Source organism: Triturus cristatus, chromosome 3_1 (genome assembly GCF_964204655.1).
Source record: "Triturus cristatus chromosome 3_1, aTriCri1.1, whole genome shotgun sequence".
NCBI classification, from domain to species: Eukaryota; Metazoa; Chordata; class Amphibia; order Caudata; family Salamandridae; genus Triturus; species Triturus cristatus.
The window spans coordinates 612,056,245-612,074,810 of NC_140583.1; the positions used below are offsets into that span (position 1 = coordinate 612,056,245).

At 46.5% G+C, this 18,566-nt stretch overlaps 1 protein-coding gene across 1 annotated transcript in view; it reads left to right on the forward strand.

Moving 5' to 3' along the window:
- Window positions 1–18,566, forward strand: part of ALDH1A3 (aldehyde dehydrogenase 1 family member A3) — a 272,629-nt gene that overhangs the window by 221,703 nt on the left and 32,360 nt on the right. The gene's annotated exons all lie outside the window — the stretch shown is intronic.

Below are 18,566 nucleotides of genomic sequence, written 5' to 3' on the forward strand. Positions count from 1 at the left end.
AATTTGTTACTTGTAGCACTTACAATGAGCCAAAGCATGAAACCATTTTAAAGTCTGGTCATAATTGAATTAGAATGATGGAACCCAGGACATTCTGCGGGACTGAAGATCATATGATGTCACTTCCTATCATGTCATTGGGTCAACAATCATGTGAAGCCAGTTCCTATTATGTCATCCATAGGCGAAAGTCAATGTCATTTCACTACTCCAGGCATTTTGGTAAATCGACCTCCATGGCATTCTTAACATATTCTGGTTATCCTTGGTTTAGTTTGAGCCCAAGCATAATAGGCCCATCCTTGATAAAACCTGTACATTCTTCACATTATTGTTGCTATCCCATGCATAATGGTGGTGGAATTCCAGGCTCTATGATGAACATTCTTTGACCTTGATGGAGATGATAAATAAGCATAAAAGATGGAATATGTCCATGTGTAACACCAGTACATGACAAACTGATGTTTAGGGACCCAAAATGTATTTACTAACATCTGAAAAGTGTAATTTCAGGAACAAACTTGTATTTCGTTGTGAAAATGACAGCAATGATGTATTTACTTTCAGACACTACCACAATGGTGTTTAGGTAGCCAAAGGTTGTTTTTAATTATATGTAAAGAGGAAAATTGAATGAAAATTCATACTTAGTGTTAGAATCCCCAAGATCCCTGGTTGGCTGAGGTAGGTACAGCAGGCCAAGCAGGGATCCGTGAGCCCCAACGTTAGGGAAAAGACAGGTCGCCTCCAGAGATAGTCGCCGCTCCACCCCCTTGGTAGCTTGGCACGAGCAGCCAGGCTATCTTCAAGGCTAATGTGTAAAGTATTTGCAATTACTGTCACAGCAATCCAATAATGACACCACAAATAGACTCCACACGAGTTTCATAGAAAACAAGTATATATTTATAAAACGATATACGATGCGACAACACAATACTAAACCAACATATGCGTCGGGATAATGTTCCCCCTGGCCTATTATTATTGAGCTAAACTAAACAATTCTACGTAATCCTAATGTCGTAATATGCAGTTCGATAGGCAACAGTCAGGTCCTTCACAACATAAGAATAATGCAGATCGTAATACGGTTATCTGGCGATTGGTACTGTCACTGTAATACAATGCATAAAGCAACAACATGGTGAACTGTTATGCCCCCGTAATGCAAAGCGTATGATCCCCCTTCAAGTACTCTGTTAGGAAAAAGCAAGGCAACGTGTAATATAGTTATCAGGCGAGCCTGCAGGGTATTGATGGCAAAATGGACGCGCTGGCGGAACGCATGGATGGTATTACGACGCGAATGGACAAGCAAGAAGGCAGGGTGGAAGTGTTAGAAACACGCGTTGCGGAATCGGAAGAGAGCCAGTCTGCTCTCGTCACACAAATGCGGGGCATGGATAAAGTATTGGCTCTCATACAGCAAAAGAACGAAGACTTGGAGGCGCGCTCGAGGCGCAACAACATCCGCGTCACGGGGGTGGCAGAATCCACGGACATTACCAACATGGAGCAGTATGTTGAGCAGATGCTGAAAGATCTGTTTGGGTCGGGTCTCTCGCTGATGTTCCTCATCGAGAGGGCGCACAGGACATTGGGACCTAGGCCAAAGCCGGGAGCGCCGTCCAGGCCCATTATTGCACGCATCCTGAACTACAGGGACCGGGACACGATATTGCGAATGGCACGAGACATGAAGGACGTGCAATACAAGGGCAACCACATCGCACTATACCCGGATTTCACTCTACAGGTCCAGGTCGCTCGCAGAGAATTCATGCCGGCAAAGAAAATCTTCCAACAAACGGGCATGAAATATTCACTGATCTACCCTGCCAAGCTCAGGGTGCAGGGCCCGGGGAAACCATCTTTTTTCGTGGATGCGAAGGCAGCCCTGCAGTATGCGAAACAATTGGCCAGAGACCAAAAGAACCAACCGCTTGCAGAGGGGCCGGCTCTCCAGGACAGGCTAAGTGATATTGAGTGATTGTATACGCTGGGTCTATGGTGTTCCGTTATGGCCTGCCTGTATTGGCTGGATCGGAGACTGGTGGCTGCTGGGGACATCGGGGGTTACCTTCATGTGGCTGGGGTGCTATACATATGACTTTTGATCTAGGGGAGGGGGGTCCTCGAGCTGACACGCTGAGCCAGCGCTCGATCGCCCTGTCAAAAGTACGGGGTTAGTAGGTGGCCAACCTGCGCGCCTCAGGGGATGATTCCCACTCATTGGTTGCTACCAATGGCCTTAGTTAAAGTTTGTGGGGTAGGGAGGGTGACCTGGGGGGACTTTGCACAACCTAATTGGGGGGTTGGTGCGGGTGGGGATTTTGGTATTGGGTGTTTGGAGGATGATGTTGTTGTTTGTTTGTTTTGTAGCGTAGGATCAGAGGAAGCGAATTATTGTGATCTACCAATTACCGTAAAGTACTCACTGCCATGGTGTCCGTCAATTTGCTCGATGTGCTGCGCTCACTCCCGTGATTGGTTGCTCGTCGGGCCACTGGAGTTTGACCCACGCGTCTGCGGGGGGGGGAGAGTGTGGAGTTCTGAGTGGATATGGGCTGCTGTTGGACCATAGTTTTTTGATGTTCCTGTCGCCGTGCAGAACGTGAAGTGTCTCACTTGGAATGTACGGGGTATGAATGACAGCCGCAAAGCCAGGCTGGTGCAGGCCTACTTACTTAGGAAAGACATAGACATCTGCCTCCTGCAGGAAACCCATTTAACTGCTAATGCAGCGCAGCTGCTCCAGCGTCATAGATGGGTAGATATAGTGCACGCGGCGTATTCCAATTACTCCAGAGGGGTGTCGATACTGATCAGAAGAGGGCTTCCATGGACCACACACGAGGCAATTAGGGACTCTGAAGGCAGATAGGTAATCCTTGTGGGGTCGTTGTATGGCATGAGAGTGGTGCTGGTGAATGTTTATGGCCCAAATGATGATAACCCGGACTTCTATGGGGACTTATGGCATAAGGTGCAGACCCGGGGACCGGCAGCGGTACTGTGGGGGGGGGATTACAACGTGGTGATATCCGACACTATGGATCGGCAGGGCACGGCCAGGGACCACCATCCTAGAGCGGCGGAGACGCTCGGCTGTATTATATAGGATGCGGGGCTGGTGGATTCCTGGAGGCTACTACACCCCGGGGATCGCGCGGGCACATGCATAACCGCGCACAGAGCTGCCTGGTCCAGGCTGGATTACTGGTTGTTATCCAGAGATCTACACACCTCAGTACTAGAGGTGGAGCACCTGCCGCGGTCACTTTCCGACCATGCTCCGGTGTTCCTGTCCATGGCCACCCCCTCCCAATATATTACACCGTTTAGCTGGCGGTTCCCCTCCCGGGCGCTGCGCGACCAGGTATTTCAGCAGGGACTCCGCGAAAAGCTGGAGGAGTACTTCGAGATCAACGAGGGCTCTGTGGAGTCCCAGGGCACGCTATGGGAGGCCTGTAAGGTGGTTATGAGAGGGTACTGCATGTCGTTAAGGACAGGAGTTCTGAGATCCATACGAGATACGCTGCACTCCTTAGAAACTGAGCTAGCGCAGCTAGAGTCCACTCTGATTACTGCGCCTTCAGATAGCGTGCGGGCTGCATTTCGATCGACGCTTACTAGGTACCAGGAGGAGGCTGACCGTGAAGTCGCGTATTTGTCTAAAGACTGTCAGGCCAGACGGTATGGCGAGGGAGACCGCGCTGGCCGCACGCTAGCAAACTTGCTGCGAGCGCCACGTGGGGCGGACCATATCCTGGAACTACAGAGTACAGAAGGTGGAGTGGTGAGGGAGCCACCGGCTATACTAGCCACCATGACAGACTACTATAGAGAATTATACACTTCCATGGTGGAACCAGATGACACGGTTCTCTGCGAGTACCTAGATACTATAGTATTGGCATGGTTCAATGACAGCGCTAGACAGTATATGGATCTCCCGTTTGCGCCAGACGACATACGGGCGATAATATCTAGCTTGCCCCCTTGCAAGGCACCAGTCCCTGACGGGCTGACGGCGGCCTTCTATAAAGAATATGCCGACATCCTGGTTCCGCGCTTGCACAAGGTTTTTGAGGAGGCGGTGGAAACGGGCATCCTCCCCCACGCTACTTAAACCGGGTAAAGACCCCACAAGCCCAGACTCCTATCGCCCACTTTCATTAATAAACCTTGATGCCAAAATCCACGCGAAACTGCTCTCCGACCGCTTAAAATTTATGTTGCCACAGATAGCGTTGTCTGATCAGTCGGGATTTGTAATGGGGAGGTCCACCTCACACAACCTGAGGGTGCTTTTTGGGCTCCTGCACTACCTGGATCCCAAGGTGCAGGCGTCGGCGGCGTTACTGGACGCGACCAAAGCTTTTGACTCCCTGGAGTGGAAGTTCTTGCGGACGCTGTTTACCCGAATGGGATTTAGCCTGCCATTTGCCAGGCATATCGGCGTACTTTATAATGACCCAACGGCAAGAGTGCGGGTGAATGGTCAAACATCTGCACCTATATGCATAACCAGAGGGACTCAACAAGGTTGCCCGCTGTCGCCGTTACTATTCGCTATCGCCACGGAACCACTGGCAGCTCGCTTGAGGCAACACCACACTCAGCGTAGCATTGGATTCACGTCGCGTGGTCTGTTACTATCGATGTATGCTGACGATATTACTATATACATGCTGAACCCGGCAGAGAATTTTGATCCGTTGATGAGAGAGGTGATACGCTATAGTGGCCTCACCGGCATAGATATCAACTGGTCAAAGTCGGTGATGCTACCGCTGACGGATGGCACGGCCGTGTGCCATACGGAATTTCCGATCGAATGGGTCACTGATGAGGTCAAGTACCTAGGTATCAGGATGAGCCGCTCGGTTCAGGACATATGGCTGTCTAATTTTGGGGTGGCTATGGAGTGGCTGGAGAGTAAGGTGAAGAGATGGAAGACGCTGCCACTTTCTATGTTGGGCCGCATTGCTATCGCAAAAATGGTTTTGGTGCCTAATTTCCTCTATCTATTTGTAAATATCTTGTTGCCGCTACCAAAAGCATTCTTTCGCCGTCTTCGCTCGGCCATGATTGAATTGGTCTGGGCGGGCAAGCAGCCTAGAGTGGCTTGGAACCTCCTTACACTTCCCTTCCGTCAGGGGGGCCTCGCAGCCCCGGACTTCGAGCTGTATGCATACAGCGTGCAGGCACAATATTTGTACTACTGGCATCACCCGATTCCTTACCAGCCTCATGTGGCGATAGAGACTGATGTGGCGGCACCCTGCCCATTACGGACGGCGGTGTATCAGAAATACAAACGGCCTAGGGAAGACATTGACACTGTGGAGATGGTGCGCTGGGCTTGGTCGGGCATTGCTAAGCGCGTGGGCATTTCTGACCTCTACGCCCCGAGCATGCCCTTGGATGGCAATCCCCTGCTGGGTCCGCTGACGGACGCGGCGGTGGCGCGCCGGGCACGTGCTTGTGGGCTGACAGTGGCGGGTGACCTGTATCCGGATGATACTTTCCTTGCACTGCATGGTATGGCTGCGGCTTCTGAGCCGACGGCATCGGAGCTGCTACTGTACTATCAATTACGGTCGGCCTGTAAACAGAAGTACCCTACGTTCCCAGAGGCCCCGCCGTCGCTGGCGGCCTTGGAAGACATACTGTCAAACTCCTCCTCGCGGAAATTGATAACACGCATATACAGGGTTACACAACATGCAACACCTGTTGCGCACGTGGATTCTAGGGCACTGTGGGAGGGTGAAGCAGGCTTACGTATCACGGAGAAACAGTGGGAATTCTGTTGCGCCCAACTTGAACAACTGTCGCCTAACTATAGACTGCGGCTGGTACACTTCAACTACTTGCACAGGACGTACCGTACACCTATACAACTTTTCAAAATGGGACTGCAGGCTGACACAAAGTGTTGGAGATGTGGCGAGGGGGAGGCTACGTTCTTCCATCTTGTATGGACGTGTGGATCCATAAAGAGATTCTGGGACGCTGTCTTAAAAGCCGTAGGTGAGATAGTGGGCACGGCCATTGCTCCGGACCCGCTCGTGGCCCTCCTGGGATTTGTCAGGAATGTACCTACTGCGTCGCGACACCTGGTGGCCCTTCTTTTACTGCTCGCCAAGCGTCAACTGGCGATACACTGGAAGAGGAAGGCCCCGCCGAATGTCGCGGGATGGGTAAGATCCGCGATATACTGCAAGGAACAACTCACTGCCTATTGGGACCAGTTGCCGCAGCGCTCACGCCCCGTAGACATATGGCAGCCGTTGGTGGACTGGCTGGCGGGGGCGAACGTGACTGGCGAAGACTGAGGTCGTGTGCGATTTGACTGGTGATGTAGCGTGGTTGGGATGTGGGACTGCGTAGAGGGGCAATCGACAGTGGGGGGCGCTGCATTGATCATGGTAGCTCTGGCGGCTGGACTGCGCTGTGCATGGCTGGGTTGTTTGGTGTTTACATGGATATGGCGCCATGGGGACACAGGAAGGTAACGACAGAGATATTGGTCTTTAACGTATGTCACTGTTCCTCGACTATCGCTTACAGTTGTTGTTGTGAATTACGAACTTTATTGCTTTGGGTATTCTGCTTAGATGTACGGCATGGATAAGCTCCAGCGGCGCGCCGCTACGTAACCAAGCTGCCTGCCTCCGGGTTGTTGGCTGAATAGCAGTGTACATTTTGAAGGAACAATAAAGGTTTTGGAAAACAAAAAAAAAAAAAAAAAAAAAGATAGAACACAGAAAATGCAGCTTCGTACTCAGGCTCTGGTGCTGCCACTCCCTTGGCACACGGGCCTCAATCCGAGTGGAAGCAGAGGCTCGCGCTGCAGAACAGAGAGAGAGGCCAAGAGCGTCTCCGTCCGAGCCTGCGCCCCGCCCCAGGAGTCGACATACGTTACCTGGGGGGCGCGAACCCACTCTCCTCTCCTCGTCCAGAGACTTGGGCCGCTGATGCCATCTCTGACTTTCCGGGCAATGGGAAGATCCCAGGCTGCACACTACACCCGCACTCAGAGTCACTAAGACTCACAGGAACTCAGGGTGCGCAATAACCAGACAACTCCTCATGAGTGCCTCAGGCTACGCACGACACACGCACGCAGCGTGGCTGAGATACACTTGATCTTCTTGTGCCCACAATCACAAAGCACAACTTGCGCAGGTCTCAGGTTGTAGAAAGCACACGATCTCCACGCCGCTGAGACACAGTTTATCCTCCGGTGCCCCCGATCACAGGGCACCACTTGCGCAGGTCTCAGGCAGTAGAAGGTACACGCACACAGCGTTGTTTGAGACACACTTTATCTCCCGGTGCCTCCGATCACGGGGCACCTCCAGCAAGGGTCTCAGGCTGCGAACAGCACACGCACACAACGTCACTGAGGCACACTCGCTCTTTTGATGTACATGATCACGGGCCAATCCACACAAAAGTCTCAGACTGCCCCCTGGCACGCGCACACAGCATCGCTGAGACTAACTTGGCTCCTCGGTACACACGTTCACAGACAATCCTCTCGAAGGACTCAGGCTAGACAGAGCACACGCTCACCACGTCTCTGAGTCTCGTTTGGAACTCCAGGTGCCCAAGATCACAGGGCACAACTTGCAAAGGTCTCAGGCTAGACAGAGCACACACACCCACGGCGTATCTGAGAGCCTTCTCTGGAAACTTTTCTGTTCCTGTGTTTCCAAACAGGGAGTCAGCTCACCTCAGGCCCTTGGGGATAGTTACTTCAGGACAGCACACAGGAAAGTCCTTCAAGCAGGGGGACACAGCACACAGCAAAGTCCCTCCAGCCTTTCCTTGGTTGATCAGCAAACTGCAGGCCAGCCCCAGATCACACAACAAGAGCAGTCCTATCCAGCAGAGTCTTCAGTTGTTTCTACCTTGGCAAAGGTTCCTCTTGAGCCACGAAGTAGCTCCAGTCTTGTTTACACTTGATCAAGCCATTCTCCCAAGTCCAGGGGCTTCAGCTCGCATAGTTATACCCCTCAATGGCTTTGAAGTCTTTGTGTTACAGGGGGCACTGACCCCTGCTCAAACCAGTTCTGGGTGCCCTTCCTACCAGTGACACCTTGTCCCTTTGATTAGAGGGGGTCTGGATTCTCAATCACTCAGCAGGAGATGGGACAGTTGTTTTATAGCCCCTCTAGGCCTACTCCTCCTCCTACACACCAGATGCAGGTCAGCCTGTGCTGTCTCACCTCCTCACCCTGGGTCAAGACATTCCCCAGATCCTATCGCTTTCCAATCCAGCCAGTCAATCCACAACTAGGCAGAGACACAAAGAAATACTTAAAGCACAAAAAACAAGTTACTTCTGAAACAGTGGCTTACAAACACACAATGCAAAAACCATCTTCATAAAAAGATGTGTCATTGCAGGGTGAGTTCAGGCATACTAAACTTCACCTTTCCATCTTAAGCCTTTGGGGAGATAGGCTGGAAAACATATTACTCAGCCTCCCCATTCTATTCTAATGGGTAAGATGGCATTTCAGCAGTGAACACGAAATGGAGATCATTTCACTGCCAGGACATGGTACACACCGTAGTACATGTCCCACCTCTCACATACACTGCACCGTGTCCAGGGGGTACCCTAGACCTACCATAGGGGTGCCTGATGTGTATGGAAAGGGAAGGTCAGGGTCTGGTAAGTGCGTGCACTTACCAGAACAACATGGCAGTTTAGGAAACTGCTCGCAGGCCCTGCAATGGCAGGCCTGATTTCCCTTTCCAAGGCTACTTGAGTGGGTGGCACAATCAGTGCTGCAGGCCCACTAGTAGCATTTGCATTATTAGCCCTGGCACACATAGTGCACTTCACTAGGGGCTTTACTAGTAAATCAAACATACCAATAATGGACAACCAATCACCATTACACTTTACACAGGGAGCACTTGCACTTTGACACTGTTTAGCAGTGGCAAAGTGTCCAGAGCATCTAAGTTGGCAACACATGTCAGAAAAAAAGGTCTAGGGGAAAAGTAAAAGGTTTAGGGAACTTTATCCAAAAAGGGCTAAGTCCCACACTTAGTTTTGAATTGGATATTCTACTCCAAACCCTCCTCCAATTAGAAGCCTTTACTCTTCAATATGACTAGCCCCTAAAAGTACTAAACCAGTAGGTACTTGGCAATTCAATGAGCCTGATGTAGTAACTGGATCTTGTATTTCTGCGATCCCTTGGCGGTGTTGCAGGGGCGTGAGGCCGCAATATGCTGGTGGTGCCGCTGTGGCACCGACGAGCATATTACAAGTTTCCTCACAGCCACCCTATTCAAGCCGTCAAGCCCACCATGAAAAGGGTGGTAGTGAGGAAACAAAGGGAGCCCTACATGGCCTCTTGTTGCCTCAAGGCCTGGAGATTAATGCAGGGGGGGCACATGGTGTGCCCCCATGTGCATGAACCCCCTGTTCCTGCACAGCATGGACTTCACAGTCCATGCTGTGTAGGAACTTGCTTTGGCGCTCCCATTGCGGTGCCTATCTAAAAGGCACCGCCGTGGGACTGCTAAAGGGACCGCACTGCAGACCAGGAGAAACTCCTAATCTGCCTTGCAGTCGAGTTTGGCGGTCTTGAAGCGAGGTGCTGGAGTGGCAGCCCGCTCCAAGACCACCAAACCCATACTCAGGCCCTAAGTTTGATCTCCATTGTCACGCTGCTGTGGTGTCCGGAATGTCATCAAAGTCCGCATTTCTGCTACAGAAAGGGCTGTGAATAGCTATTATATTTTATCTAAGCAATTTATTTTGAGAAAAATAAACCTCGTGCTCTTGATGTAAGATGTTTGAAATACCATGAGCATTCGCTTGCAAACCCACATTAAAGCATAAAGCTGTTATCCTTAGTATCATCTATGAAAAGAAACACATGACTATATGAACTAAATGCATACTAGCATAGCACACAATCACTGTAATTCACATTGTTGCACAGTAATGGAAATAAATGCGTCAGTTGCTGTAAATGAATATTGACATATATGGCCTAAGCAGATGATCAAATACACAATATAGAGGGCCCCTAAAATATATATGTGGCAGCATATATGATATCCCGAGAAAGTTAGTAAGCCTTTTCAGGGAAAATATAAATCATGTGTCAGTATGAGCTTTGATAAGTGATCAAGCAGAGCAATGCCATGCAGCAAATTTCAAAAAGTCAGAAAAAATCAATTACAAAGGCCAGAAGAAAACAGTACAGCTGAAGTTTCACAAAATCTGGAATACCAGAATAAAAACCTAACCGTGGGGAAGAACAGGGTTTTCACTGAACGTGTATGAAAATCCTCTTTCCAGAAAGAAAATTTATTTTCTAGAGTCCCCTCACCCACCAGGGTTTCCCCTAGGTGGCATGCTTCATCATTGGGGTCCTCTCAATCCACTGCGGATTGAGGCATGCCGCGACTTGCGGAACTACGTAGGAGCACTAAGTTGTGGAAAATGCGTAATGCAGGGAAAGTGGAGAGGAAAAACAAAAAGTTAAAAATACCTAATTAGTGGGCTGATATTTTATTCCTGCCCCTAGTTGGTTTGACTAAAATCAGGGGTTCATAATAGGAAAGTCTAACTATAATGAGTAGAGAGTCCCTAGTATTGGATCGACATGTTTTGAGCTGTCCCCTCAAAGCTCTTCTTCAGGACCACACAAGGACCAGCCCCGTGCGTGCCACTCCTAAGCAAACCTATAATTAGGAATTAATGAGGTGCACACCTACTGTGTATACACCCAACACGTAATACATACGGTTAATCACTGACACATAGTATCTGAGGAAATAAAGCAAAGAAAGAATTAAAAACGCGCCCGCCTCCCAGCCAGGCTGGTAGGTCCTTGACACATGCGGCGTCTTAACTTAATCAATGTACTCCTCTATAGTGGGTGGGTGTAATTAAAAGTAATAATTAGTGCGAACATCCAGCGTGGTAAGAAACTCACACTTGCGACGCCTGGTAATAAATAAGTGGTTAAATACAGAACTAAAAAGCACTCGTGTAGAGACACCACGTGACATACAACATATAACACTTAATTGTCAGCATATTAGTGACATATACTGTAGTTTAGGCAGAATTTTATCCCATGATCTGCAGGGGTGTGGGGCTTGTAGTCACACCCTAAGGAAATAATGGGGACACAGAGTGGTAATTAGCGAGGAAAAAAACGGAGGGGAATTCTCCCGGTGTCTCACATTGATCTAAAATGGGATATTGAAAACTCATTAGTTCCTAGGAAAGGAACTTAAAAAGAAAAGGGTTAGCAAGACTTACTTCGTTAAAGTCCACCTCTGGCAAATCACCTAATGGCACCCCCGGAGACCGCATCTTACCGCATCTGTCTCCAGGAGTCCATTAAATACTGCCAGAACTGTCCAGTCATGATTGCATTGACAACTAGACCGTAAACCTCCAAAATGGCCGCTCCATATGGCACTACCGGGGGCCATCTTGCGCGAGTGACTCAGATGCCTTTCATTGAGACCTCCAAGTGGCATATTACATAAATGAAACGGAAACTGAAGATATGAAACCAACCCAAACGCGAAATACTCAAGCGTCTGGTTATTGAATGCAAACAGAATGCTCAAAAAAAGAGAGGTCGGCTAGACTGGAGGTAATGTGGAAGGAAGCCATCTTAAAATGTCTAAAAACGGCTTGGGCCATCTTGGAATGTCATAGAATGATGTAATGGTACGGGGGCTCTAAACAAGTGAACCACCGCAACACAAGTGTTAGACATAGCTTATACTTCTTAATGTGGGATGTCGGTGGTGATCAGGTTGATGACCACGAAAACTGATATTGCATAGTGCCAGTGTGGTATCTTAAAGGGATTGATAATTCCCCTGAGTGGTACTGGCAGCGAAGTATTGTTCCTAGAGGACTGTATCTAAATTGTAGACCGTGCGTACCAGAATCATTTTACAAATTGTCCCCTCGGAATGTTGTCATTCAACCCTTCAGTGTCCTTGTGTAATTTGTACACCCATCTTTGTTCTTTCTCTAGTAACCTGTGTTTTAGATTGTCAGTGTGTTTGATGTGTTCTAACACCACTCAATGCAAAGTTTGGGGTATGTTGCATTTTTTTAAAATGTGATGTCATTTTTGTGGTGATATTATTGCACCTGATGTTGTTTCGGTGCTTGCATATCCTGGTGCTGACCTTTCTAGTGGTCATACCTACATAATGCAGGTTGCATGTGCATGTGATCATGTACACCACCCCAGGGGTCTTGCAATTAGTGAAACTGCGTAGTTACCAAATCATCTTGCTGTTAAAACTCACTTTCTGTGTGGTGGAGGTGAGATGACACACGCTACAATTGCCGCAGGGGTAGTGCCCATCTGCAGCGTGCTCAGCAATGGTTGTGTTTTATTGTTCCTAGTTTGGGGTTTGGGGAGGGTGTGTACCAAAATGCCCCTTAGGTTTCTCCCTTTTCTATGTGATAACATGGGTTTGGGGATGTCAAGCTTTCCACTATTAGTCTCAGAACAATTTCTTCTGAGCCTGAGAAACTGTCCAAAAGAAAGGTTCTCCTTCAGATGTCTGGGATGAAAGTTGTCATTTTTTTTTCATTTTATTTTAATTAAATGCTTACAAGAAAATAGTACATTCTACCATTAAGATTCATTGTAAGAGAAAAGCAAATCATACAAACTAACAGTAAAATAAAGGAAATCAGAGTGAAGCAATTAATACATATATGTTTTTTTAAGAAAAATTCCCACCTAACCCACCCCAATCGATCCACCAACCCAAAGAGTTGGCCTCACTCTGTTATCTTTAGTTCAAGTATAAGTTACTTTGTACTTTATAATTCACCCATTCCCCTTTTTGCATATATAGCTTATTCAAAATTGTAATTTGCTAGTAACCGAGATAGCCATTGCTGGAACCCTGGGAGATTAGTGTCCAGCCAGGCGGATGCTAGACATAGACGTAGAATCGCCATCCCACTAAACACTAGTTCTTCTCCAGGTTTCCCCTGCATATCTTGCTGAACCCCAAGTCCAATCAGTGTCAGAGAGAGAAAACAAACAATACCCAGCGTCTCCTCAAAGAAGCTGGTTATTTCTTGTTTTAGTTTGGTCAGTGCATCACAGGAGGCAAAGATATGGCTGAGGTCCGCCTGATATAAAGTACACTGAGGACAAAAAGTTCCTCTCCCGACCCCCATTTAGCAATCCTTTTGGGGGATAGTTTTACTGAATGAAAAAATAAACTTTCCGGGGTTTCCAACGCCGCTTTCCACTTTAGCGCCCGACTCTCCATGTCATCTAACATTGATGAATTAGAGAGGTTATAGACAATTCCGATAGATAAGTCTCTATTATTTCTTAATTTATCAATAACATCATTATTGGCGAACCCTATCGGGCCCCCCCCTTTCTTATTAAAAAAAACCCAGATTTGTAGGTATTTGAAAAAGTCTCTCCTATCTAACCCATCCCATTCTCTGAGGTCTTCAAAGGAGGCAAGGCTGGTAGGAGAAAAAAAGCTCCAAGCTTAGTCAAACCCGCCTTGCCCCATCTTATTATAATTGAGCCTTTAAAAATTTCTGGCAAGGTGGGGTTATTGCCAAGTGGTGTGTAAAAATTCCAACGACCAATTCCAATTAGTTTCCAGACAGATTTCATAATTCTGAATCCCCTTGTAGCGTTTTAAAGCGTACTTTCTTATAATGGTTGTCGTTTAAATATCTCCAGACCCATCCCCATGCTTCTACATCCATTACGAGTTCCAGTGGGGTCGGATTTTCATCTGCCTCGCTATATTTCCGCTTTTCCTGTATAAGCACTAGATTGTATAGTATTGTAGTAGCTCAATAATAAAGTCTAATATTAGGTAGAGCCAGTCCTCCCATTTCCTTGGGCAAAGAGAGATATTTATATGCCCTTCTAGGTTTAGCATATGCCCAAATGAATCGGGAGAATAGGTCTTCGGTTTTTTAGAGACATTTAGCGTCAAATACAAGTGGGATCCCCCACAACAGGTACAAAAATGGGGGAAAAACAGTATTTTGACAATATTACACCTACCAATACTGAATAAGTGTAGATTATGGAATCCCGCTTGGTCTGGTTTTGCCTTAGCTATTAGTGGCTCGATATTATGTTTCACTGTGTTATCGATGCTTGCAGAGATATCAACACCAAGATATGTTGCATTTTTTACTACTCGAGAATCATTAAATGTTATATTCTCATTACAGACGATTTGGGTCTTACTTCTATTGAGGGAGTACCCAGAGAGTGATCCAAATCTCGCCGCTTCTACTTCGATTTCTACTATCGTCACATCTGGATTAGGAGTCACTAGATGAAAGCTGTCATCGAGTAGTGGACAGTTTTTTGCTGTGGGTTTAAAGTGTGTGGTTGTTTTCAATAGACTATCTATAGCATAGATATTGAGGTCCAGAAAGACCAGTTGTGATCTACTCATGCTTTGTGTAAACTTAAGGAATGGGTCCTGGTGGTTAAGCCACTCATTGAACTCGTTAGCTTCGGATTCGTCACCTTCCCAATTTAGTAGAACTTTGTCGATGTATCTTTTCCAGAGTTTAATATTTTGGCGATGTGGGTGTGTGTTGGACAGGTTTTGTGCTTTTCCAGGTGGTGTACATACAGTCCTGCCACACTAGGGGCAAAAGTGCTGTAGTGTAGTTCCTTTCCCTTATTGGCTCTGCGCATTGGAATAATATACACTATAGTTGTGGCATAGGACTGAGGTCAGTATGCCTCTATCGAGTACATTAAACTTAATTACTTTGTGTGCCAGCTAACTCAGAGGCCTCTAGAAACTCCTTGAATAAACAAGAAGGGAGTAGTTTCTGGCAACCGCATAAACATGACAACTTTGTTTCCCTTAGAATCGGGACATGTCTCAGAATTGTGGAAACAACAGAGAACAGTTTCACTCAGTCAATCATGCATGCTTAGTCTCTTCAGAGTTACACAGAAATATATAGACAGGCGTTTCAATAAAAGGATTTATCGAACAGTCTTGTTTCTCGTGTAAGAGATGTGAGCTGTTACAATTGCAAGACAGTATGCAAGATATAATACGCACTGCGGAAGCAGTGAGAAGAAATATTACTGCAACAGCATTGTCTTCTAGCTGTGACATATATTCATATACACATACATAAATAACATAGGCTAAAAAGTGGATGCTTCTAAATAGTTATACCCCAGTGTACCTAACCTAAGTGTAGTACAAGCTAAGAAGTAGGTGCTGTATTCTATAGTATGGTAAGCTATAGTTTTGCATATGCCAAGAGTCCCTCTAGGTTCTAGTCAGCTCCATGCCTTAGAATGAGAGAGGTGGGAATCTCTTTTCAGGTCTCAAACTCTAACACCCCGCGAAGGGAGTCAGAACACTGGATGCTGGATTCTCTGAGAGCAGGTATGACAGCGTCTGGTCAGTGCGTCAGGCAGGGACTCGAATTCTTCCGAACTTGCCGTGGCAAGACGTATCGAGCTATGCAGCCGAGCCGTGGTTTGCCATAGTCAGGGAAGGTATATTTATACCTGGAAAGTGCTCAGGAATGTTAGCATTGACGTAAAGTCGGGCAGAGGAAGACGACATGAATGAACCCCTAAGGAATAGTAGTTGATGCATAATAGATGAGTTCTTGGAGAAATCAATAATCCTAGCTAGGGAAAGTCCCAATGGCTTAAGGGACTGGTTTCTAAGAACTAGTTGTGACGTTGGGATGGACGGATGTAGGTGACCATGCCTGTATTTGGATAGCATGGCTAATGCCTAAATAAGGACTGGGATTCTATGCCTAAATAAGGGCAATGGAAATTTTGCCTCTATAAGGACATGATTTAGGAAAGCCTATATACGGACATCTAAATCGAAACACAGCACCCACTCCACTTTCGAATTTACAATAATACAAAATGCTAAATATGAAATGCTAAACATTTAAAACTGAGTACTGCATGTTTGCTAAAAACATTTGTAAAAGCATACTAAAAGAAGTTTTATGTTAAAAAACAATTGCTGGACATGAAATGCAAAGGTGCTGTACATATTTACAGTGGAATCTGAATGAATGAACAGAAATATATACACATATGATGAAATGGTCCACAATTACAGAAGAAAAGATCAAAGCCATTTCATCTCATGTTACATAAATGAAATTGTTGTGAATAAAAGGTGATAATGTGTCCCTGGAAGTGTTCAAAGAAGTCTGTTCTCTATGAATAGTACTACTTTAAGCATATTACTTTGCCATAAAAAGAAAAAATCAAATTTAGAAAAAATACCCCAAAAAAATTATATGAAAAAGTTCCAAGGTTTTGTCTTTGTTTTAAAAAATGAAGGCCAAATTCGTAGCTTTCCCGGTACACTGTGAGCCTAATTAAAAGTCAGTGTCAGGAGCTGGTGAAAACATGAAATCCTCTAATCCTGTAGACAAAAGATCGTCTACCGATGTCGGTGATAGTTGCACAAAAATGTGAAGCATCGCCAGTAGCAATGTTCGTTTCCGACGTTATCTGTGTGCCCGTTGATCCATCTCGTATCTCAGCAGTAGCATGATGCGTCTGTGAAATCTCAACGAATGCCATCGTCAGGATTGGTAGCCTCTGGGGACAACACAGAGCATGGGCCGTTATCGGTTCCAGCAGAGTATCGATATCCGTTGGCATGACTGATGGGAGTGTTAGACAGATGTCTAGCATACATTCTTCAACGCAAAGCAGGCAGTGTAGAACAGGTAAGTTACAATCTTGCCAAATTGGTTTGAATGACCGAAACCATTTGGTATTTAATTCTCGTAGATGGGGTAAGCCCAAAAGTTGTACTAAGCGCTCACAACACTTACTTTCCAGGAGAGCTTTCTCCAAGGTGCTGGGAGTGACGCTGTGGGATTGGCCTGCCATAGCGTAGTAGTAGGAATACAAACAGGATTCCTACAACGAGTGCTAGAATTAGCGGTAGACCACCAAACACCGAGTACACGAAGTTTGGAATGATTCCGAGGACTGCTTGAAAAGGTGTTAACAGTCCTGAACATATGGTCTTAAATACATGCACAATACCGCTCGTATAAGACATGTTTAAGATACGTCCCAACATTTCTGTGAAATGTGTAGGGCAGTTTGTACGTAACAGAGCCTGTATCTCAGCCGAAGTCCTTGCAATTTGTAGATCATAGGTTTCTTTGGCCGAGGTCAAAGGCACGGTTTGTTGTAAAAGAATGGCTTTCATTCTGCTTAAAGTATCAATTCGTATAGAAGAGATGTTCAGTGAAGGCCATAAATGCGACTCCCTGACTCTGTCTATTTGGGGGAACAAAACTTGCATACAGAAAGTGACCCTGGAGCCAACCGTTACCAGATATGGGATGCCTGGCAACATGCCACAACAGCTCTGATCATTCAACATGAGGTACCTCCAATTTGAAAGTTGGCCAAATGTTTGGATTAATCCCAGCGGCTGGTGAACCTTGCAGGTGGCAGGTTAAATTTGCAGTAGAACCGCTACAGGCCCCTTGTAAACTAATATCCTGACATACGAGTGAACCGCTCCGCGCATTTTCACAGTGTGTACTGCTAAGAAACACTTCACGCCCCCCACTCCAACATCTGTGTGTGTGTAAGGTAAATCCCAGGATGTCTTGATGTATTCTTTACCCAACCTTTTATATTTGCCTGCTTGCATTTGTTTGAGGCAATACTGAAAATGGAAAGTTGTAACAGGCAGAGTTATTTTGCCATGAATGATCCATTCTGTAGCTGTTTTTTCTGCTACTGTAAATGGCAAATTTTCCAGTTTTTCAATGCTCAGCACTGTATACTCTGCTCCACTTTGTGCCAGTTCGATCTGTTTATCAGTGAAATTGTATTCTGAAAACAGAGAAGACGTGTTGATGAAACGCCAAGGCACATAGCCTGCACGCAAGTTTTGTAGAGTCCAGCCTAATAACAGAATAGAACGAAATTGAGACTGGCCATGTCACAGCAGGACCAAATCTTGTTCCACAATGTTAATAGCAGAGGATACAATGTTGCCCAGTGAATATGTCCTGGATGACATTAACCCATTGTCGACCACAGTGAGAGATTTCCCTAAATTAATAAGATCAATTTCTCGTATTCTTTCTGCGGCGTCTGCTTGGGTAACCTTCCATATTTCATTATAAGTAGCATAGATGCCAGCATATATGAAACGTTTTTGACGCGGTTTTCTTGGACCTAGCAAGAAATCCCTATGGTCTGCGCCTGCTTTAAGTAAAGATAAGTGTTGTTTCATACCCTCTAGTGTAGATTTCTGTAGCCAATCAAGTCATAATTTTCCTACACTGTATGTTGTTACTACCCCTGGATGCTGTCTTTGAACATAACGTGGGTCTGGCCTATTGATTGTAAAACCCTGTATTCTGTTCAGGAATTTTTCTTGACAGATGTTTGTGTCTGTGGGCCAGAGCAACCATTTTTCCCATTCAGGATCTGATCTGTTGTTTTGTAAAATTGTATGTACGTCGACCTCCCCCT